This window comes from Prionailurus viverrinus, chromosome D2 (assembly GCF_022837055.1).
Source record: "Prionailurus viverrinus isolate Anna chromosome D2, UM_Priviv_1.0, whole genome shotgun sequence".
NCBI lineage: Eukaryota > Metazoa > Chordata > Mammalia > Carnivora > Felidae > Prionailurus > Prionailurus viverrinus.
Genome location: NC_062571.1, coordinates 66,678,586 through 66,703,473, shown reverse-complemented (window position 1 = coordinate 66,703,473; position 24,888 = coordinate 66,678,586).

The window sequence follows — 24,888 nt, the reverse complement described above, 5'->3', positions numbered from 1 at the left end:
GAATCAAGAATCTAGAGCAACTTTCTCGTATTATACACGGGAGAAAACATATTATCTGTTACACTGAAGAAATTCAAGGCCGGAAGTGTCAACTGATTCACAGACTGTCATCCAGATGATCTAAGGGTAGGTGACCAAGTTTCCTGCTTCATACCACCACTTTTTTGACCATTTCATGCATTCTCTCTTCTCACATTACCAAGCTGTGGCATGCTCCGTCAATACTTTCTGAAAGCCCTACCACAGGGATATTCAAACACAAACATGCTCTGTTTTGGTTTGAGGAGAGTAGTTGTTTCCATGACAAAACTTAACCCCATCTCACCGCACAGATGTAGCCACTGGTCCTGCCTCTAAACAAGTTGGCCGTAATGCCAATCCCAGAGTAACCATATGGAGAATCTTTATAAAAACAAACCTGTACGTATTCTTGAAAATCTAAATGCCCTTATTTCTTTTGAGAGAAAGAGTGAAAGGGGAGAGGCACAGAGAGGCAGAGACAGAATCTCAAGTAGGCTCTGCTCTGTCAGCACAAAGCCCAATGCAGGGCAATCTCATGAATGGTGAGATCATGACCTGAGCCAAAATCTAGAGTCCAACACCCAAATGACTGAGCCACTCAGGCACCCCCTCGCTGAAAAATCTCTTAAGTGAGGGGAATGTAACAGAACAAAAGACTGAAAGACATATCACAGAGCTGGTAGGGCCTTAGAAGGAACTTGTACCACGATCTGGAAGATGTCAGGAACCATGTTTCAGCTCATCTCCATGGAAACAATCTCTGCATATCTGGTTTCAGTGGTATTGAACTTTTCAGGGATGATAGGGGACAGTCTACCATTAAATAAGGATGATTGAACCAGGCTTTTTAAATTTATCAAGCTTAGCTCATCTAGGTAATTTTCTTGTGACCACCACACTGACATATGTACATATATGCCGTTTATTTTCATTGTTTCACGGCTGTAAATTCTGTGTGGCAAAGCTGCCAAATAAAAAGTTAATATTTCAAGTTTTAAAATCCAAGTTGAAGTAAATACACCTAAAAGCAATCATTTCTGTGGTTGTCTGGAAGCTTCTTTGTTTTTCTAAAGTAAACTACAAAGAGGTCTCTTTATATACACAGGCCACTGGCTAAACTGAAGGAAAGAGAGAGGTGAGGGAAAGAGGCATTCCTGAGAGAAATATGGCACATTTTCTCCCCACCCCATTTCACAAGTTTTTATTGAATTTCTACTATATATGGGAAGGCACTGTGCCAAACACTTTGTGGGATGCAGAGAGATCAATGACACAGAGTCCTAAGAACTCACAGTGTAATACAGAAAAGATACATGAGCCTTAGGAATCCTAATTCACGGCAGGCTGTTAAGTGTGCCTGGATGCAGGGAAGAAGGCCAGACTAACCTTACAGACAAAGATAGTCTTGCTACTCAGGGAAGGAGAAAGACTCCTCACCAGACACTGAGGAACAAACAATTAATGATAATCTTGAAATGGAAAGTACCTTTTTTTTCCCTCTCTCAAAGCAAGTCTACTAAAGGTCTCATGTGATAAGGTTGTACACTCATCACATGTCATATAAACACTTTTATTAAGTGCTTATTTGAAATTTTATTATATACTCATTTATAATAGCAGGCGCAGTATTTCATTAATGTTCTTAAGGCATTTCACTAATGACAAATAGGACTAAAAAATAATGAAATTATATGTGTGTGTGTGTATGTGTCTGTGTATATGTGTATATGTATACACACACACACACACACACGTATGTGGGGGGGTATGTTCCAGAATTTATATATTTAGGTTATGACTTTTGTTACTTCACCCATAAAATGGGAATGTAATTATTGCTGTTCAGAGGCTATGTACTATGTAAAGCCCTTGGATTTTGTCTGGTTAAATAAAAGGGTCTTAGTAAAATATACTTGTAAATATACTATCTTTATAGAGTGCTATAGTCCTGGGACCTACTTACAGACATGACTTAAGAAGTTTCCCTAACAGGGGCACCAGGGTGCCTCAGTGTGTTGAGCATCCAACTCTTGACTTTGGCTCAGGTCAAGATCCCAGGGTCATGGGATCCAGCCTGGCATCTGGCTCCCTGCTAAGCATAGGGCCTGCTTAGGATTCTCTCTCTCTCCCCACCTCTTCCCTGCTTCATGCTCTCACTAAAAATAAAATAATAATTCATTAAATTAAAAATTTCACTAAAAAAATACAAAGCACATTTGTGTTACTTTCCTTTATACTTTTGCCTGGAAACCCCAGAGGATCCCATTCGTGTCATGGAAACTTCCCCATCAACCATCTTCTAACTTCTTTCAATATACTTTTTTTTTTTAATTTTTTTTTCAACGTTTATTTATTTTTTTGGGGACAGAGAGAGACAGAGCATGAACGGGGGAGGGGCAGAGAGAGGGAGACACAGAATCGGAAACAGGCTCCAGGCTCTGAGCCATCAGCCCAGAGCCTGACGCGGGGCTCGAACTCCTGGACCGCGAGATCGTGACCTGGCTGAAGTCGGACGCTTAACCGACTGCGCCACCCAGGCGCCCCTCTTTCAATATACTTTATATAGTTTACCCCCTTTCCAAATTTTATCAACTCCTTTTCAAAATAGTTTGTGGGTTTGAATTTTTAATGTATTTTATTGTTGCTGTGTTTTTGTTTGTTTGTTTGTTTTTGCTTTTTGTTTTTTTGCCTGTAGGACTGGCCCTGCCCTCTGGGTTAAACAAAATATCTTAGCATTTAATTGAAAATTGCAAACCCTAGCTCTAACTGAAACTCACAACTTGGTGTCTATCATTTATCTATTCCAGTATCAAACCCTTTGCATACCATGTGTTAGACAGACTCTAAATTGAGAAACATCTGGATGAAGAAAACATAAATATGTCTGTCATGGGTGAAACATGATTACTGAGAACTGTATAAGCTGACAAGGGTCAGAGGATGCAGGGAGTGAGTGTGGGCCCCTGCAGAGAAACAGCTAATGTCACTTTGGAATTTATTTTCAGCTGTAGTAATAAGTCAGACTCCAGCCTATACTAAAAAAACAGAAACAAATGAACAAAAAAAACAAAATAGACTTCAAAATTTCTACCCAAAAGACATCTCTCCAGGTTTTTTTTTCCATGTAAATTTGTATCAGAAACTTTTTTTTAATTTTTAAAAATTTCTAGCATAGGCTATTAACTTCAAATCTGTAAACACCCATTAGCTATTGTATGTGATGTACTTTCTCCTATAGTCTTTAAATAAAAGATGTTTACTTTTTATCCCTCTTATTGACACCAGTGTCATTCCTTATTTTGAAGAAAGGTTATTATTTATTTAAATGTCCTTAATTTTAGATTGGCCCTACTTTAGATTGGTCCCAGTGACAAGACCAAGATACAGAGGACAAGTTATCAGGACACTTGAAAGTTGTCAGCATAAGGGCAGGAGAAAATTTTTTGTCCTTTCTTTTCTTAAAATTCTCTAATTAGGAAGCGTAGAAGAACTATAGGTCCAGAAATAGCCCTGCTATTACTGGATAGGAGGTTAAGAGAGGGAATACGAAAAAAGGGATCAATCTGTGTGCTGCGCTCTTAACTAGTTTCATTTTTTTCCGTAGGTCTTAGGTAGTATTTACTTGTTGGGGAAATGGATAATCAAGAAATCAGTTACTGTGACAGGCTTCCCATTTTGGAAATGTTCAGTGGGTCTAGTGTGGAAAGGGAAAATTTGAAAGATTCTAGTATTTTTTTATAGACAGGCAAACTACTAAAAATGAATGAGAAACTAGGAAGAGTTGAGTCCCAGTTTTCTGGGATAATGCCATTGAACTGATGAATGCTGTCTCTCACTGGGTCATTGGAAGGATGTGTGTAACAGTAATAAGCAATTGGTTGCTGCTAGCTGTTCCCAGGGTGCGAGAGGGGCAAACCTGGTCTTCCAACAGTTCTGCCAAGACAAGCTCTCTGGGAGACCAACTGTGCCAATCCAAACCCATCAGTCCCTACCACTCTACAACCATCTTAAATAAATCCACAATCCAAGCAGAAACAATGTCATTTATATTCAAAGCCAGTTTCAAAACAAGTTTTTAAAGGTTCCATTTACAAATAGATTGTCCCTATATAGAAAATCAATGATATTCACCGTTTCTAACCACAATCATAAAAATTATTAGAGCATTCAAAGTATGACTATTGACTCTAAACAAGAGACTTTACCCTCTAACCAGCCTTAGAAACATGTTAAAAGGTTTCCTGTGATGAGTTATTGCTCAAACGTAACTCTCATAAATTTACACTAAATCAATCTGGGCCCAGCAGTTATAATAGTTTGCTTACAAATTGACCATCCTTTGTTATTTTAGCTCCTGCTTAGCTTGCATATGATCAGAGCACGTTGACTGGTTTTCCTTTCAAATTGGAGAGGAGAACGGAGATAAATTACCAAACAAAACCGGATTTTAGTGTCATCTATTACCACTTCCCAGGAATCATAAAATTCATCAAGCATAAATGCCCAAGTCAATAGTCAAAACCCATGGTAAGTTTGTGTATTTTGCTTGATTATATTTGATTATTCTTGTGATATTAATGCCATAATCACAACTGTTGCAAATGCTATCAAAGGGACATTCCTCCCCCTAAATATGTGACTTGGAATTAAGAGTATCAAATATGATCTGTTTTGAGCTCACATTAGAAAGAGGCGTAATTGGTTTGGATCCCCTCTACTAAAGAAGCTCAAAGCTTTGTGATAGAATCCAGACATTTGCAACTGGAGAGAAAGAATCCTATGGATAGACCATTGAACATGACCTCCAGGTCTATGGTGAAATAATCACATGATCTTGGATTACAACTATAAACTACAAACTATACTATAACTAAACTACTATACTACTATACTATAGTATAGTATACTATACTAAACTACAAACTATACTACAAACTATAGAATGCTACCATGCTTCTGCACTGTTTTTTTGCCCTGAGAATTCCCTTCTCTTTCACCCCATTTTCCTAGTAAAGTTGTCTTTCTCTTTTAAACTTCAGCTCAAACATTACCTCCGAGGTATACACTCCTAATTTCCCCTTATAGAGTTGGCCATAAACATCCTCCATAATAATGACAACCTCTAACATTCATTTATCCTCTGAATGCAAAATGGTATGATGTTAGTGGAAAGAGATCACATTTGAATTTAGTTATCTGTCCACATGTCTCAATGTCCTATTACATGCAAGTTTATTACATACAAGAAGTTGCTCAAATTTATGTATGCAGTATAGAGTACAGTGATTACACCTAGTATTTAATATTATATAAACAGATTTCTGTCAGGTTAAAAGGAGTGTAGCAGTGCTTGTGTCCTTTATTTCACAGAAATATTGTGAGCACTTAATAAAATGATATGTATGAAAGTTCTGTGTTAATTCTAACATACTATACAAATGTCAGAAGTTATCATAATCTCCCAACTGGGAAAATTAAATATATATGAAAAATCACATGGCTTCTTATCAAATCTTGGTGGAATCTATGTGCAAGAGAGCTCCTGCTTTCTGATCTTGTCTCTACTATATCATAAGATACAACAACCAAGGTGAATGCAGCATGTTTCTTGTTCCTTCACAACAGTACACAAAAGCATAAGGCAGCAAGAAAACCAGAGAAAAACAATTCAGTTGTTAAGGGAGGGGAACAGAGGGAAAAAAATTCTTGCCACTGAAGGCCCAGAGCCAGGACACCCATTAGTCATTATGTCTTACTATCATTTCAAATTTCAGAGGCTTGGGACCAGCCTTAATCCTTACTATGTTCCACATGGACACAGAGATGAAGAAAACAAGAGGATACATGGTCAGAAGAGACAAAATCCTCAAGACATAAAGAGATAATGAATCCAATATTAACACTGATCTTCCAGGGACTGAGGACTGTCAATGGCATCCACCAAATATTTACCAAAACAACTTATTTCTAGAGTTTTACTTCTATCATAGAAATAGAACCTTTTTTTCCTTTTCTTCTTTTATGAGTACAAGATCCCTGAGAGGAAAGATGACAGGGTTATTTACTTATACAAATAAGTTCTATATCCCAGACTAGAACCTGGCACATATTAGGCAATCGATACATAGGTGTTGGCTAGAAATGAGTGAACACCATTATAAGTAGCACATTTGATAAGAGACCCAACTCCATATTTTAGAGTTTGGGGAGAAGTATTGTAGGAGGTGAGGAAAGGGGGAAGGAGGGAGGAGATCTCTGACTCTTAGAGGAGAACCAGACATCAGTAATTCAGAGACCAGTTTATTGCAATGAAAAACTGGAGCAGACAGGACCTGGTAGGTTCCTCTCTCCAGGTTCTGCCCAGTAACTGTGGTCTTGATCTTCAACAGAAGCACCAGTAATTACAGGAGGTAGAATTTTGTTCTGGCTCTGTCATTACTTATGAAGATCACCTAACTTTCCAGAGTTCTACATCCCTAGTCTCAGAATCTATGAGGCAGCAAGAAGCTCATTCAGTGATTATCAAATATTACTCCCTGATGCATGGTTTATGGCAAGAAAGAACCAAAGTAAGTGTCTGTGGGTTTATGACACAGATTTAATATAACTGTGGCAGAGAACAGAGTTCTTTTGACATATTGACTTTTATTTATCCAATTATGACACACTGTTTCTTGTTTTTTGGTCACTGTAATAAATCAGGGTTTAGTTTAAAATAATTCCTACATACAAAATGTCTAAAAACACACACAGCCTCCTGGAGGCTGAGAGGTAGAAGGCCTCCTCACTTCCTAGTTCATATCGAGTATGTGGAGAAGTTCAGGGCTACCATCTTCTCTCAAGGTCTCTTCTGGACCCTAAATTTCATGAGTTTTCTTTGTTTGAATTAGATAGCCCCTATTTTCCCCTCAATCTCAGTTTTTCTTCTTCTGTCTTGATACTCTACTCTAAACATTGTTATTTGCCTATAGTTAGGTTAATGATACACTATAATTATCCCAATTACTTTAGTAATTCCAAATGCAATAATTTTCCTGTATTAATAAATCCTTTCTTTTCTGTCCACCCCTCAACCACCTCCAAATGCCTCACTGAAAGAACATTACTTTTAAATGTTAAATAAAAAATGTTTTCTCCACATGTTTTTTGTTTCAAAAAGGACAGCATTATTTTATCTCAGTATTCATAGCATCTAGTCTATTTGTTCTCTACAATAAGCTGTTGGGAGGAAAAAGTGTACATAAAATTGTTATTCATTATTTTAATTCTTTGTCAGGTTAATTATAGTAATATAATTACAAATATATTTTTCCAGTAAAATTTTTTCATTGTTTAAGCAACCATTGATAGCTAAGGATTAAATAGTGTTTTACAATAGACATTATGCTGATATTGTCAAGTTTTAGTATTATGTAGAGCCAATAGTGTGTTCTAGGATTGGAGTTGCTAGAATTAGCATTCTTTAATCCATCCTCCCAATTGAAGAGTGGCTTAGTTTACTTCTAGAGGTCAAGGGAAAAGACTTCTTCATTTGAAGCCATTGAGGCAACTCTCACGATAGAAGTCAGAGGTGGGATGCCTGGGTGTCTCTTGCAGTTGAGTGTCAGCGCAGTTGAGTTTGGCTCAGGTCATGCTTTCATCTTTGGTGAGTTCGAGCCCCGTGCTGATGGTGTGGAGCCTGCTCGGGAGTCTCTTTTGCCCTCTCTGTCCCTTCTGTGCTTTCTCTCAAAAAAAAAAAAATAAATAAATAAATGAACTTAAAAAAAAGTTAAAAAAAAAAAGTCACAGAGGCCTTGAAATCAGAATAACTGTGTGATGATGACTCCTTGGACAGAAAGTTACGAGATACAGCCTCAGAAAATTGAATTCACCCAGACATTGTTAAAAGAAAAAGTGAAGCCCCAGGTGGAAAGGCCATCTAAGGATGTGTCCTTTAGGTATTACATATGACAACTCAAATTTACAGAAAAAGAATTGCTAATAACATACTGCTCCCCTCATCAACATGTTGCCTTCTAGCAGAATAATTACACAGCAGATATGGCAATTAATCTGAAAGGGAACCTATATCTTCGTCCTTAAAACTTAGCTATGTATATATTTTCATCATTGCATATCAAGACATGTTGAAACAAGACCCCCAAGCAACTTTTATTAATGTAATATTAGTTCATATTGATAAATCAGTGGTTATCCACTGCCTCCAACTACCCATTAGAAACTGCCTTGATGGAAACAATGAAGGCACATAATGTTTTGATATAATAGTAAATATGAAAACAGGAAAACTTCACATACCCTTGTTCCTGAAACCACTAGAACACTGTGGTTAAAAATGATTAGAAGGAAGTAGAGAAACACTTCCAGAATGAGGCAGTGAGAACACAGAAAACTTTTATCCCTTAGAAAAGCAATGACAACACCAGAAAAAGTAGAAAAAAATAAGCTTTTCTGAAACTCTGAAAATCAACCAATAGCTTTCAACAATCTGAGGAGCCTTTATCCAAGAATAACATCTTAGTTGCATTTTTAACAAAAAGTTACAATACAAGACATATAAAGAAATAGGAAACACAGAATACCATTTATTTTTTGTAGGGATAAAAACAAATTTATAGTAACTATTTCTGAGGTTGTTCATAATTTGGACTTACTACACAAAAACTTTAAACTATCCAAAGGATTAAATGAAGACATGTCTGAAGAACTAAAGCATGAAAATGAGGTTTCACTAAATAGAAAATTTTAATAAAGAACATGCTTTTTAAAATCTAATAAATTCCAGAGTTTAAAATATAATAACTAAGATTTTAGAAAATAGAGCAAATTTGAGATGGCAGATTGAAAAACAAAGAGAAAAAAATGATGAGAAACAAACAGGCTTAGACCAGTAGAACACCATCAGACATCCCAACATTTGCATCATGGGAGTATGAGAAGGAGAAAAGAGACAAAAGGGAATAAGGAATATATGAAGAAATAATTGCTGAAAACCTTCCAACTTTGAAGAAAACATTAATCTTCAAAACCAAGAAGCTGAACTGACTTCAAGCAGGAAAACTCAAATGTCATCACACCTAGAGATACCATCATCAAATGGTCAGAAGAAAAAGACAAAAAGAATATTGAAAGCAACAATATATACATACATCGATTCATTCTGTGCTAGAGATTTTCAATGATATTAACATTTGACTTGTTAGAAATCATAGAGGTATAAAGGCAGTGGGAGGACATATTCAAAGGACTGAAAGAAAATCACTATGAACTAGGAATTTTATACCCAAGATTTTTTTTTAAATGAGTGAGACTTGGAGATATTCTCAGATAAATAAAAACTGAATAAATGTGTTCACAGCAGACGTTATCCAGAAAAAAAAAAGTCCTTTTGAATGAAACAAAGTACACTAGATAGCCATTCATTCTCACATGGAAAAATAAAGACCATTGGTTAAAGTAAGTAAATGCCAGTAAATACAAGAAACATCGTGAGTGTATCTGTTTGTTTCTTCTATGTTACTTAAAATAGAGCCAAATACAGAAAAATTCCTAATATTGTATTGATATAATTTATAGACTTGAAATTTGTGGGACAATTATAGCACAAAAGAGGGAAGGAATCAAGTTATAACGAACAAAAGTTTTTGTATACAAATGAAATCAAATTGGTAGTATTCTAATTAAATTGTTTTAAAGAGATAATTGCAATTTGTAAGACAAATGTTAGTTTAAAATGAATGTGGTAAAGACTATATAAAGGATTGAAATGGCACACTAGAAAGTATGTACTTAATGTAAACAAAGCCATAGAAGGAATGGGGCAAAAAGATGTAAGATGCTTAGAAAACAAAAAGCAAAATGGCAGAAATAACTAATTTGAATGATTAAATATTCCAATCAAAAAGCAGACATCAATTTTTTAAATTCCAAAATATGATGAATAGGAGAGACTCACTTTAGATACAGAGACAAAAATGCATTAAGTAATGAAAAAAATGTATACATGTGTGCATATATATGTGTATATATATATGAAAAATATATGTATATACTTGCATCTACACACACACACACACACACACACACACACACATGAAATGTAAACAGCAACTTTAAAAGACCTGGAAGTAGCTAAAATAATGTCAAAGTAAGGGCACCTGGGTGTCTCAGTCAGTAAAGTGTCCGACTTCGGCTCAGGTCATGATCTCACGGTCCCTGAGTTTGAGCCCCATGTTGGGCTCTGTGCTGTCAGTTCAGAGCCTGGAGCTTGCTTGGGATTCTGTGTCTCCCTCTCTCTCTGCCCCCCTCCCCCAGTCATGCTTTGTCTCTATCAAAAAAATGAATGTTAAAAAAAATTTTTTTAAATAATGTCAAAAGATACTGTAAGGCAAAAAAGTTTCTAGAAACAAGGAAAACATTTTATAATGATAAAAGAGAGACCATCTATCAGTTAGACAGCAAATATAAACAGGTATATACCTAAAAGAGCCTTAAAATACACAAAGCAAACACTTACTTTAATTAAGAAATGAAAATTTAGCAATAATGGTTAGAGATATCAATACCTACTTCCTGTAATTGGCAAAATATCTAATCATAAGAAAAACAAGAAGAAATAAGGAGACTTGAACATCACTGTAAACCATTAAGACCAAACAAATCTATAGAGAAACCATCCAATCATAGCAGAATGACTATTTTTCTCAATGGTACATAAAACATTATTCAGAAGAGAGAATATGCTAAGCCATAAAACAAATGTCAATAAATTTAAAATATTGAATTCATACAGTATAGATTTTCTGAACACAATCAAGTTAGAAATCAATAACTACATTTGGAATAGCCACAAATCTGTGGAAATTACATACACTTCACATAACCAGTGGGTCAAGGAAGAAATTAAAAGGAAATTTTAAAATACTTCAAGATTTATTTATACTTCATTTTCAAGGAAAATGAAGATACAATATACTAAAAGTTTTGAGATGTTTTGACATCAGTGCTTAGAGGAAAACTGGTAACTATAAATGCCTATTTTTTGAAAAAAGGTAGCATTTGAGAGAACATTCTAGCTTTGAAAATGAGGAAGAGAAAATTAATCCCAGAGAAAGCAAAAGCATTATGACTAGAACAAAAATAAATGAAATGCAGTATTCTCTCGCACACACATTTAAAATTTTTTTTTTTTACAACGTTTATTCATTTTTGGGACAGAGAGATACAGAGCATGAACGGGCGAGGGGCAGAGAGAGAGGGAGACACAGATTCGGAAACAGGCTCCAGGCTCTGAGCCATCAGCCCAGAGCCTGACGCGGGGCTCGAACTCACGGACCGCAAGATCGTGACCTGGCTGAAGTCGGACGCTTAACCGACTGCGCCACCCAGGCGCCCCTCGCACACACATTTAGAGACAGAAGCTTTCCAAGTGATTCTAGCAAATATCCAGCATAAAGAACAATTGACTATATAAGAACTATTTCATGAGTAAGATCAACACTATATACTATTCAAAGTCCATAGGCTGAGAGAAAGGAAAGTTTAACCCAAAAGGACTACTATACTACTATTTTACCACATTAAGGATTGATCAACAAAGTAAAAATGAGGTATGTTTACTGCTTCAAGGTGAACAAATTTGGACTCCTTCCTCCTCTTGGTATTTTTCCATATTCCACTCTGTGAGGGGCCTTATTCCTCCTCTTATGAAGAATAAAATCTCCAGTGGACTCCAATTAAATGATTCATAAAGTCAAATAGAGAGTTGGGAGTTTGAACTCAGAACAAGTTTGTTGGTCATCTCCCACTTGCTCTCAAGAAGTTATAATCTCTACACTAAACATTAGAAGATAAAAGGAGGGCTTAATTCTAGCATATGCCTTGATAACTTATCTTCTCTCACAGATTTCCCTGTCTATAATTCACACTGACCTCATGTACTCTTGAATTAAAATGCATTTTTAATGTCAACTGTTTTTTTTCCCTGAAGCAAAAATACATTCCCAGCTTCATGACTATGCACATTGGTACATTAACTCCATGTCTGTGGGCCGGTCTCATGTCTAAGCAGAAGAGTATGTCAGAGCAAAATAAAATACCAAGAAAAAAAATTTAAAAAGTTTAGCTTTAAAATAACACCCAGAGATGTGCCTACATATTTCAGGAAGGAAGGAATATTGCAGAGACCCACACCATGGATAAGCAAAGATATTTTTTACTTTTGAACGAGGATGCAGATTTATTTTAAGTCATAATTAATTTAACCAATCCTAACAGGCAGCTCAGCACAGTGAAGAACTGTCTGAACTTATTCTCAGGGCAAGGGGGTGATAAGGAACTTTCAAATCCACACAATGACTTACTTATCCCTTTATTTCTTCCTGACTGTGCTTTGACCTCTTTACCAAAGGAGGTCAAAAGGAGAAATGGAATGTTACCAAAGGGATCCCTAATGAGAGGTACTTATAGCCTATAAAAACCCATGGAACCAAGCACACAGTAGATGCTTAACGCTTAAGATACTAGAATTATAGAACATTTCAGGGTGAGGTCACAACAAAAATTATTTAAATCAAATGATTTTACTGATGAAGAATTTTTAAAACCTAATAAATGAAGGTAGTGTAACACAGACTCTAAGCATTGCCATTAGTCTGATTAGTTTGTAGAAACAATGGGCTTTCTTCCGTACTTTGTGTTAGCACAAATTGAGAATGCTGACCCTGGGGAATATCCTACACCTAAACATTTGACAAAGAAACCAAAACAAATTCTCTAATTATAACTGAAAGATAAAAAGGAATTCATTAGATTACACCTTTGTCAGCCCCCCATACTTTGGCTCCAACGGTGACTATTAATGGTTCTATGTTTAGGACTAGAGAACAATGATGCCCAAGCTGAGAATTATGGGAGATGCATAACCCTCAAGAGCCAAGGTTAATGTTTGAGAAAGAAGTTCAAGCAATTTATCTAAGGCATAGTGGTCACAGATCTCCAGACTTGCCACTTGAAAGAATAGATTCCTACAAGAATTAGCAGCCAGGGAACTGGGAGCTGTGTAACACTCAGGTCTTCACAAATTGGTGTTTGTATGTTAGATTAGGAAGTGAGATTAGTATTATCTCAAATGAAACCTGTAGAAGGATATTGGCATAACAGAATATTCTACAATATACACGGAATAGTGTTTTTTTGCCATAAATACAAGAAAGTAATAAGATAATTGTCAAATAGTAATATTTATCAATAAGTATCACAAGTTTGGACTATCCCTCTGTTCCCTCCCCCCCCAATCTAATGCTTATTTCTTTTTTTTTTTAAATGTTTATTTAGTTTTGAGAGAAAGCAAGGGAGCATGAATGGGGGAAGGGCAGAGAGAGAGAGAGGGAGACAGATCTGAAGTGAGCTCTGCACTGACAGCAGAGAGCTCAATCTGGGGCTCAAACTCATGTACCACAAGATCATGACCTGAGCCAAAGGCAGACACTTAACCACTGAGCCACCCAGGCACCCTGATGATTATTTCTTGTGTGGTATTGACAGGTCTAAAAATATTAGGCTAGATAGGACACAACGCTGAATCTTTTCAGTTTTCTGATTTATAAGACAGCTGAATCAGATGGAGATGCTTATTCAACTTAGTCTTGGTCAAGAAGAAATTTACTTGGTAAAGAAACAAATACTGATCTTGCAGAAAGGGCTGATTTCAAACCCAAAGTAACAAAAAAAAATTTTGGTTGTGTTAGTGCCTGCTCTGATTTATATGTGCCATTTTACACTCTCTTCATGAAAATCTAGTGAAGGGATATTCTTAATTCATTTTTTTGACACAAACTGAAATTTATAATGGTAAAATCACTTCAGCAGTGTAATTTCAACTACATTTGAGCCTAAACTTGGTCACTGCCTTTCTGATTTTCCATTGCACCATATGCTCTTCCATTGCACCATGAAAGCCAAGATTTTGCTATTCAGGTCAATTAATGACCTATTTCCAACCAAGTAAGTTTTTGATTAAAAGGAATAGAAAGTTTACCTCTTTCCCCCTTTTGTTTCCATCTAGTACCTTATTAGTATTATTATCAAGAAGAATGCTTCATCCATATTTATAATCACATTTCCCAAATTCAAAAAGTATTTTAGGACTGCCTTCATAATTGTTGATATATCCATTTATCACCTCAACGTGGCTCATTATGGCTTTTAACGTTCTATCCAGGAAGTAATGCGTTTGATGTTCTATTAACGCTTTCTAGTTTTTCTAATTATTCCAAAATTTTCAGTTCCCAAAAAAGATATCTGTATCAGTCAAAATCCATCAGTGATTCACTCTCAACACTGGGAAACTAGCCATCTCTTACCCATTGTATGTTGTATTTTAAAGATCTAATATAATTTTCCTAATACAAACATTTTCTAATATAGTGTTGACTAACTTTGTGAATTCCTCCAAGCTCTGCCATTCATCCTTGCTTTGACCTGGACTCTGCTTGGTCAGGCCAATTTCCATCTCACTGAATTTGTATTCAAGCTTTTGCTCTCTGCCTCTCCCCTACAAGCTGATGACTCTATTGGACAGTTTGCCTTATTTTTTATTTGCATCTCCTCTTGATTTATGAGTTATATCCATTTCATTTTATTCCTAGGCCTTGCTCATCATGGTGGTAAAAATAAAAATCAGATGCATGGCTCACAGAATACCACAAACTATGACAGTCATCAAGGCACTCACACCCATCTGAAGCCATGGTTAGGGCTTGGGCATCAGGCTTAGTGCATCAGAGTCATTTTAAGATATTGAAGTCACCTAACGATCGTAATTATTATGTGGAAAAAAATAAAGGCCTCAGTACATGCTTGATGGCACGGATATGAGAAGTGACTGAAGAAATGTGCTAATGTTCATATTATAGTACTACTCAAAAATAAAATTATATATTGTTATTAAGATGTATGACTCTATTATTACCTTTACAACTAGAACAGAGTCAATAATTAAATCAATCCCAAACACTCTTCATCTTGCCTCCTTCTGGAGTACATAAAAGTGGTACTCACTGGCTTGCTCTGCCCTGCCCTCTGATCTCATCTAGGATCTGGGTCTGTTGGCTGGGGCTAGAGACCGTTGTTTATATGTTTATATTAATAGAAAAGCAGCTCTTCTTAAATGATGAGAACTAAATAAACATCTTAAACAATGGACGTTTTTTTTTGGAAATTTTTTATCTAAGCTCAACTTTGTTACAGGGACCTGAAATTCAAGAAATGTGCCCCATAAGACACAAAGCAGTATGTTGCTTAAGAGATACCAAGCAAACTAGACACATAGATCCTACTGACAAAGGCTTTAGAGGTGACAAAGAGGATCGGGTCCATCAGAGTAGAATGTGGAGTGCATGCAGAGAAACTCAGTCTTGAAGGCTTCCGAAAAAAGACTTCCTAAGGTCTTTTCAGAAGCACTTGTCTTCTCCTGTGTTATTATCCATGTAACTCATAGAATTCATCCCTTGTTTACTGATTTGTGTCTGTCACTACTTATTCCTTATTGATATCCTTTTGAGGTCTTGATGATTCTCTGCTTTGAGGTCTTATTTTCTCTTTGTTTTATACCTACCAAATAACAAGTTGTTTTTATTCCCATATCCTGCTTTCTCAGAGCATATGCATATCCTTGGGGCGCCTGAGCTGAAAGAGTAGTAGATAAAAGCAGGGTCAGAGGGCCTTACAAAGTGAGTAAGAAGAATGGATAAGAATCTTGACTGAGCAGGTGAAGGAAAGCATTAAGTACAGGAGAATTTGCACAAAGACTTTGTGAATCAAATCTTGCTTAAAAGAAGACAGAATTGTGTGTTGTCTGTGTGTGGTCATTGGCCTGGCATAGATGGAGACAGGGTATAGACCAGTACTCAGGGGGTGTTTAGTTACCAAAGAAAATTCATCATCTAGAGTTTATTAGAGGCTGAAGCCCAATAAAAAGCTTCACAAGAGCAAGGTAGCATATTGAAAAGTATGGGGGTTTGTAATCAATAAATCTAGTTTGAGTTAGAGTCTGCCACTTACCAGCTTTATGAAAAGAAGCACATGTATATCTCCTTTCTGGGCTACAGTTTCTTCATTAGTAAAATGCAATTAATATTAATACCAAAATTAAAGATTTAAATGGAGATATTGATCAAAATGCTTCATCAACTGTAAGTATTCAGTAGACAGTATACTGGTTTGTAAAAGAACAGTGTATGTGGAAATGTTAGAGCTTACCTTTCTGATAGTGTCAGTGAAGGAGGCCTTAACACTGGTCCTCGGGCCTTAGAGTCCCATCCCAATGTAGCGATGTGTATGTTTCACACTTTTTAGGTTAAGCAAGTGTTCTGTAATACTCTATAAGGCTGGTATATAAATAAAAACACAAGCAAACAAACAAACCAACATCAGAAGAGTTTCCTTAAATTTATAATGGGCAGTTTATCTGGAGAGGGAAGCTTTGATTTTTGGCAAACTGAAAAGATGCTCAGACATTTTAGGGTATGATAAATCGACAGGCCATTCATCATGAAATGTTACCAAGATCTGCCCCATTTTAGACAATTTTTCTTTTGTTCACAGAATAAGAGGTAGACCTAGAAGACAAGACTGCTTATTCTCCCGCAATGAATTCTGCTTTTACCCGAACAGACCAGTTTTGGTTTTTCTTTTCACAGGTTGCCTTGTCTCCCTTTCTCCTGCTTTGTTCTAATTTCTGATAAATTTGGCCATGGAACAGCAGTGATGTTTGTGGACTATAGATATAGCTGATTTCAACAGAAGTTAATTTCATCACAGAGAGAAATTGAGAAGGATAACAAAGTTTTGGCTTAAAAAAAAAAGGATTATTCTCTTCATTGTTGTTTAATTGAAATTGGTGAATTCCTAGAAGCCCATCATAGAGGAGTATGGCCAGTTGAATTTCTAAATTTCAGGTGACTGGCCTCCTACAATTCCTCCTGGGAATTCATTCAACCATAGAAAGGAGCTAAATGTTAGCAAGTCTTCCTGTTACAATATTTCTTTGTTCTATTTAGTTGTTAAGCATTTATCTTAATTGCACTAAGAAAACCACTTAAGTTTAAGGTGTAACAAAAAAAAATTAAGAGGTGAGGTTGTTTGCCACTGGGAGGCAAGTGTAGGAGTAAGTGGTGACAGAATACACCAAAGGAAAACACGAACAACTAAAGGAGGAATATAGGAGGCAAAAGTGACAATGACGATGATTAAGAACTAATGTGAAAAGGCTGCAGTAGTACAAATCAGTAGCAAACTGTTTCCCTTTTACTGGGCTCTCCCTGAGCTGCAATATGCCTGGAGACATTCATTTTAGTGTTCTCTATAGAGTTGATCAATTCTCAGGCAGGTGGCTTCAAATTTATTTTTAATCCATTAAAAATATTCACTGTTATCCCTTTTATTTATGTAACAAGGGCTTGAATAAAAGCCTGGTTGGAGAGCATTTGAGGCAAGTGAACCAGGCAAGCAGTTTGACTTTGCTCCACATTGTAAGACAGCTGTTGCTTTCCTGAAGACACCCATATATTCTCTCCCCACTTCTGCCTCCCTCTATGACTATCAGTTATTGAAATCTGGATGCTCAGACAGGTTTCTGAAACTAGTAACAAGAAGGCAGACAGGTAGACCACACACAGCACAGATACACACAGCACAGTCTCCAAAGCCAAAAGAGAACCAGATTTTTCCTCATCCTGTAGATCAAGGGGGTCAACAGCAGGAATTCTAAACCAATGTTATACATTTAAAAGCATTAAATGCATTTTTGGAGGTACTTTGAGAGATGGATTATAAGACATTATAAGTATGACTTGCTTAATGTCATAGAGCCTTCATAGCCCTTATTCTCTTTATAGCAGTTAGATTTAGACACATTCACACAGGCAAGTGTGTCATTCCAACCAAGTTGGAAACTCTGAGAGTAGAAATTTTCTATTGTGCATCTCCGGTAGCTAGACCAGTATTTGATACATAGTAGCTATGTTATTGTAATGCTCGGGTGCATAGTGGCTTTGCTATACATTTTTGTTGGGTAAATGACTGTGAATATTGTTGGAAATAGACTAATTATAACATTTGACTAGGCATTAGAAATGACCAAATGGAAATGGCTCAAATTCAGTGGTCTATAGATACTTTTTAAGAATGATTAGAACTATTACCACCTACTTGCTCCAAGGTAAACTTCAAATATACGTGCAGAATACACATATCAATTTAAGATATTCTGTGTTGGGGCGCCTGGGTGGCGCAGTGGGTTAAGCGCCTGACTTCAGCCAGGTCACGATCTCGCGGTCCGTGAGTTCGAGCCCCGCGGCGTCGGGCTCTGGGCTGATGGCTCAGAGCCTGGAGCCTGTCTCCGATTCTGTGTCTCCCTCTCTCTCTGCCCCTCCCCCATTCATGCTCTGTCTCTCTCTGTCCCAAAAATAAATAAACGTTGAAAAAAAAATTTTTTTAAATAATTAAAAAAAGATATTCTGTGTTGATGGACTGGAAGATTTATTAAGATATCCATACTATCCAAAGGAGAAAGTAGACTCAATGCAATCCCTATCAAAATTCCAATGTCATTTTCCGCAAATACAGAACAAATGATCCTAAAGTTTGTATGAAACCAGATAAACCCTGAGCATCCAAAGCAATCTTGAAAAAGAACAATGTTGGGGAAAACACACTCCCTGATTTCAAACTGTATTACAAAGCTATAGTAATGAAGATAGTGTGGCATTGGCATAAAATACATATACATAGATCAATGGGCAGGATAGAAAGCCCTGAAATAAACCTACATACATATGGTCTATTAACTCATGACAAAGGAGCCAAGAGTATAATATGGGGAAAGAGCCATTTCTTCACTAAGTAGTATTGGGAATGCTGGGCAGTCCCACACTAAAGACTGAAGCTAGACCACTGTCTTACACCATACACACAAATTAACTCAAAATTGATTAAAGACTTGAACATAAGACCTGAAACCATAAAAAATCCCTACACAAAAATAGGGAGCAAGTTTCTTAACATTGGTCTTGGTGATTTTTTGAATCTGACTACAAATAAACAAGAATAAAACAAAACAAAAACAGTGGGACTTATATCCAACTAAAAATATTTTTCACAGCCAAAGAAAGTATCAACAAAATGAAAAGTCAACCTACTGAATGGGAGAAAACGTTTGCAAATCATGTATCTGATAAGGAGCTAATATCCAAAGTATACAACTCAGTAGAAAACAAGTAAAGACATCAACAATCTGGTTAAAATATAAGCAGAATATCTGAATAAACACTTTTTTCAAAAAATACATATGGGGGAAAGAGGACATACAGATGACAACCAGGTACACAAAGAGATGTTCTATATCATTCATCATCAGGAAAATGCAATCGAAACCGCATTTGTTAGAATGGCTATAATCAAAAACACTAATGCTTGTTAGTGAGATGTGGCAAAGAGAAACTCACTACTGGTGAGAATGTGAATTGGTGCAGCCACTCTGGAAAACAGTATGGAGTTACCTTAAAAGATTAAAAAACAACAGGGCGCCTGGGTGGCTCAGTCGGTTGAGCGTCCGACTTTGGCTCAGGTCATGATCTCACAGTTTGTGGGTTTGAGCCCCAAATCAGGCTCTATGCTGGCTGCTCAGAGCCTGGAGCCTGCTTCAGATTCTGTGTCTCCCTCTCTCCCTGCCCCTCCCTCACTTGCACTCTGTTTCTCTCAAAAATAAATATTAAGAAAAAAAAATTTTTAATTAAAAAGCGAAGAACCATATGACCTAGCAATTTCACTATGGGTATTTATCCAACGAAAGCAATAATATCAATTCAAAAATATATAAATGTCCCATATTCATTTTAGCATTTTTTTACAATAGCCAAGACATGGAAACAACCTTCAATGTCCATCAGTGATTAAAAATTGTGCCATATATGTGTGTGTGTATGTATATGTATATATATATATATATATATATATATATATATATGAATATATTCAGCCATAAAAAACAATTCATGGATGGCCTTTGAGAGCATTATGCTAAATGAAAGAAGTCAGAGAAAGACAAATACCATATGACCACTCTAATGTGTGAAATGTACAAAAAACCCAACATTTAGGTATATAAATAAAAATATATGTAAGTAAAATAAGATATATATCTTTAGCTCTAACTATCTATCTATATGTATAAATGTATATACATAACAAGTTCATAGAAATAGAGTACAGATTCACTGCTGCCAGAGGTGGGTCAAGGGGAGAGTGGGAGAAGTTGGTCAATGTTTTATTTAATTTTTTAAAATATTCTTTAAATGCTATTGTGAGGGGCGCCTGGGTGGCTCAGTCGGTTGAGTGCCCGACTTCAGCTCAGGTCACGATCTCACGGTCCGTGAGTTCGAGCCCCGCGTCCGGCTCTGGGCTGATGGCTCAGAGCCTGGAGCCTGCTTCCATTCTGTGTCTCCCTCTCTCTCTCTGCCCTTCCCCCATTCATGCTCTGTCTCTCTCTGTCTCAAAAATAAATAAAACGTTAAAAAAAATTTAAAAAAAATAAATGCTATTTTGAGAGAGAGCAAGCGTGCACACACATAAATGGGGGAGCAGTAGAGACAGAGGGAGAAAGAGAACCCCAGACAGTCTTTGTACTGTTCACACAGAGCCTGATGTGGGGCTTAATCTCATGAACAGTTAGATCATCACCTGACCAGAAATCAAGAATTGGAGGCTGAACTGACTGAGGCATCCAGGCACCATTTCTTAAATATTTTTGATTCAAATCAAAATTTTTTAAATCAATTTTTTTAAAAATTGAAATACTTAAAAAATTTCCAAGTGAAAGCTAGTTTGTTAAATTTCTTTATCCAAAAGCAGGTTTTAAGAGTCTTACAAGTGCTTTCCAATGGGTTCTGTATTTTGTAATCATATTTGTTTAGAAACATCTCTAAATACATCCCCAAGTAATAATCTACTAATGACTTTTTTCCCAGGTCATTCTTCCCATTTTCTCCTTCAGCTTTTCCTGGCTTCTCAGTGTGTATATGTGTATAAACAGATGTACACATATAGGTATAGATGTATATTTTGAGATATATACTCATTGCTTCAAAATATAAACTCTCTAAGCAGTAATGCACATCTTGGTTTACAGGACTTTCCCTGCAGCCAGCACACTATTAAATAGTGCTTATATCAGTACTAAAATATAACAACTTAGTAAATTAGGGGGTCTTCAGATTATATTTTGTCCTTACAGAGATTTTTCTAATACTTAAAGTCAAGTCAAGTTTACTTCTGAATTACCAGAACAAAGAGTTCCCTGGTATCATGTAGAAATTATTTATCAGGATAATTTGGAAGCCATATTCAAAGTTATGAATAAATGGAACTAGTGAATAGAATCTAATGGTTGTAGGTGTCATTGGAATGAACTAACGCTAGGACTCCTTTTGAGTGAAAGGAGATTGTTTTTCACCTATGGTGCCTCAGGAATACTGGGAGGAAAAAAGTACATTTATTGTAATGATGCCCTTAGAAGAATACATAGAAGCTGGGAAAATAAGCAGGACTGCGTCTTCATTGTGGTAGATTAAGTTGATGAAGTTTCTCACACAGACTAAAGTAGAAAGGAAGCAGAACCAGAAATAACTTATGTTCACATCTTTTCTAAATAGTCTGACTTGAACATGAATTTCAACAGCATAGAACATCATGGCTCAAATTGAACTACCAATTTCAAGACTCCATAGGCCCAAGAGGAAATGATGTGAAGAAGGGAGAGCATCAGGCTAGGTCCAGGTAGGGTGGGTGAACTGAACCATGTCTCACTTCCTACATGAATCCCTTCCTTCACCATTTCTTCCCCAAATGCTCACAATCTCCTCTCTTGAAGTCTAAATGCTCTGTCAGTTTCATTCACAAGGCCCTGAGGGTTTATAGCTTCACATAACTGCACTAGTGGACAAAACAGTCTTACCGGGAACTAATGAAGCTGAAACTTGTGCTCCTAAGTTTGTATTTATAATGCTTAAAATACGGGTACCCAAATCACACAAGCTTTAGGCTCACCAAGCTAGGTTCCTCTGTCCTACTCACACATATCCAAGCTTTTCTCATAGCAAAAGTAGGAAATACAAATCTGCACCAAAGTGCCTTCTTGCCTTCTTTCTCTACTTCCGGAGTCCCAACTCTCTTTGAATGCCCTTGGAAAGGACACAAGGAGAACAGTAGATGGTAGAGTCCTCATCTTCTCAGAATGGCTTTGCCTATCTGAATAGGAGAATTAGAAGCACAAGTATTAGACTCTTTTTGGAAACCATGTAAAGGATTAATAATTCTGTGGTTCCTTAAATCAAGATAGGACTGCAGAATCCTATTCTTTGGGGGGAGAAGTGAGAAGTTAGGCAGAAAATTTTGATGAAGAAATTTTAAAAGCCTGCAGAAGAGTAAACAGAAGATTTACCAGCCAAGGTTACTTGGATGTTTTAAATGGGTAGTAGAGCAAAACATACTGAAATACTGGCCTTGGCCCTTAGCAGTCAGCAAAAACTAAAATAGGAGTTGGTCTTCTTGTTTGATTGGTGGTTTGATTTGTTTAAAATAAACCATTTATAAAAAGAGCTAATGAAATGTGTGAAGCCATGGAGAGGGCCAATATAGTAAACTGAAGGTAAAAGCCATAATTTTAAGTGGAGAGATTAAAACAAATAGCTTCCTGGCTGCCCAGGGAGATGTCGTGATCATTAATGCTGGCAGAATATTTTCAAAACTCTTCAACTTGTCAAAAATTGTGGTTGGGAATTCAAAAGAGGTGCCCATTGCAGACTAGTTTTGAGTTCTGAAATTATGAGTCTGTCACCCAACTCCCCCCCCCCCGCCCCGCCCACATTCACCCTTGGTCACCTCAGTCTGAGATGCTCACCTATCAAATGCACAATTACTAAGTAGTAATTTATAGAATGGTAAATATTTGGCTGAAAAAAGCAACTTTTATCTCCTCTCTTCCCACAACATGCATGCATTTATTTTCTCCATGTTTTTGCAGGCTTCTTCCAAATTCACTTAGCATCTCTTATGGATTTGTGTTTCTTGTAAATGTGGAAGGTTGGTACCTCAAGAACTAGCATTCTATTTATTTTAATGCCTCCCAAAGATTCATTTAGTTCAACAAATATCAAACATGAATTATCTTGAGCTCCATTTAGTATTATTCTATAAGTGTGATAAGTTTCTCTTGTAATATCTAATTGATAATATCTAATTATTGTAATATCTAATTGATCAATCTAATATCAATTGTCATATCTAATTGATATATTTATGTTTTATCCTCCTACAAAGAGGAATCTTCCAAAAAGAACTACTCTGTGCATGTGACAGTCAGGCACTACAGAAATGTTGAGAAGGTCTCCTTCAATGTCCTCAGACAGGCTACCAGTAAAGTATCCATGACCCAGATGTTAGTAACAAATCAAAACTTACTTGCATTTCATCCCCTTATTCTCAGAGGCAAATCTGAGACTGCATATACATATAGAAAAGAGTTGTATTTTTCCTATCTTTATTTATCTAGCATCAAATCAGAGCTATACTTCCTGATACAGAATCAGTGAGGCATTTTGTCTTTTATTTTTATTTTTGTGGGAGGGATATTAATAGGGCCAACTCAATATCCATAAAGAATTCAGGGACACATCTAAACATATACAGGTCATAAAGCAAAACCCAATAAAGGTAAGGATCTACTCATAAATGATAATAAAAGACACCTGACAGATAAGAGTCTTAACATTATTGGTTGAATTTCTGCCTGTTTATTTGCTGCTTAGAGCTTTATTAAAGGAACAATTTTCCATACAATCTTCAAGGAGTACTGCTGGAGCTCCCGGGGTTAGCACCTGTAGGATCTGAGTTTGTCAAGGTTATGACCTTTTCAGGTAGCTTCCAGTCAGGGCCTGGTCATATAAGACTCCTCTACCAGCAAATCTTTGCCCTGGCAACCCTGCTTAAAGAAAGTTTCTTTGTTTGCTTTTTTTGGTCAACCAGGCTTTCGATAAATTTTTAAAACTTAATACCAAACCTATCACCATTTTGATTTTCTCTTATATTCTCTCCAAGTTTTTTATTTCTAGACTCTTTGTTCCATTGACCCGTTTATCAGTTTTGTCTTTTACCTTGACGTGAACACTGAAAGTTCCAGACCTACTTATTCCTCTTTTAATTAGTTTTATTAAGTTAACTCTAGAAATCAGCCATCAGAGGTAATCAGCATTCTGCATTTCTTTATCATTTGTCCTTTCTGTTGCTGTTGTAGACTTTACAGAAGTCTCAAGGTCGTAGAAAGCTTAAAAGGGAGGTAGATTTCCCATTGCTCCCTGCCCCCACAAAAGCTTAATATTCCTGTTGTCAACATACCTCACTAGAATGGCACATAAGTTACAACTGATGAAACTTTGACACACCATAATCATTTAAATCCATAGTTTACATGAGGTTCAATCTTGATGTTGGACATTTTAGGTTTAGACAAATGTCTAGTGACATGTATCCATCATCGAAATACCAGTATTTTTACTGCCCTAAATATCCTGTGCTCTGCCTATTCATCCCTTCTCCCCTTACCCCACAATCAACTGTTTTTGATTCCTCTTAAATTATGCAAATTTTTATTTATTTTGAAAACATTGTTGGATGGGTACACCTTTTGGCTTTTTACACCCTCCTGATAAACCAATATAAGTGCATGTCTTTTTAAAACTTCACTTTCAGCAGTTTGTGATGTGCTAGGTTTTCCTTTTATTTATTCTATTTTTAAGATTTTTGAATCTGGGT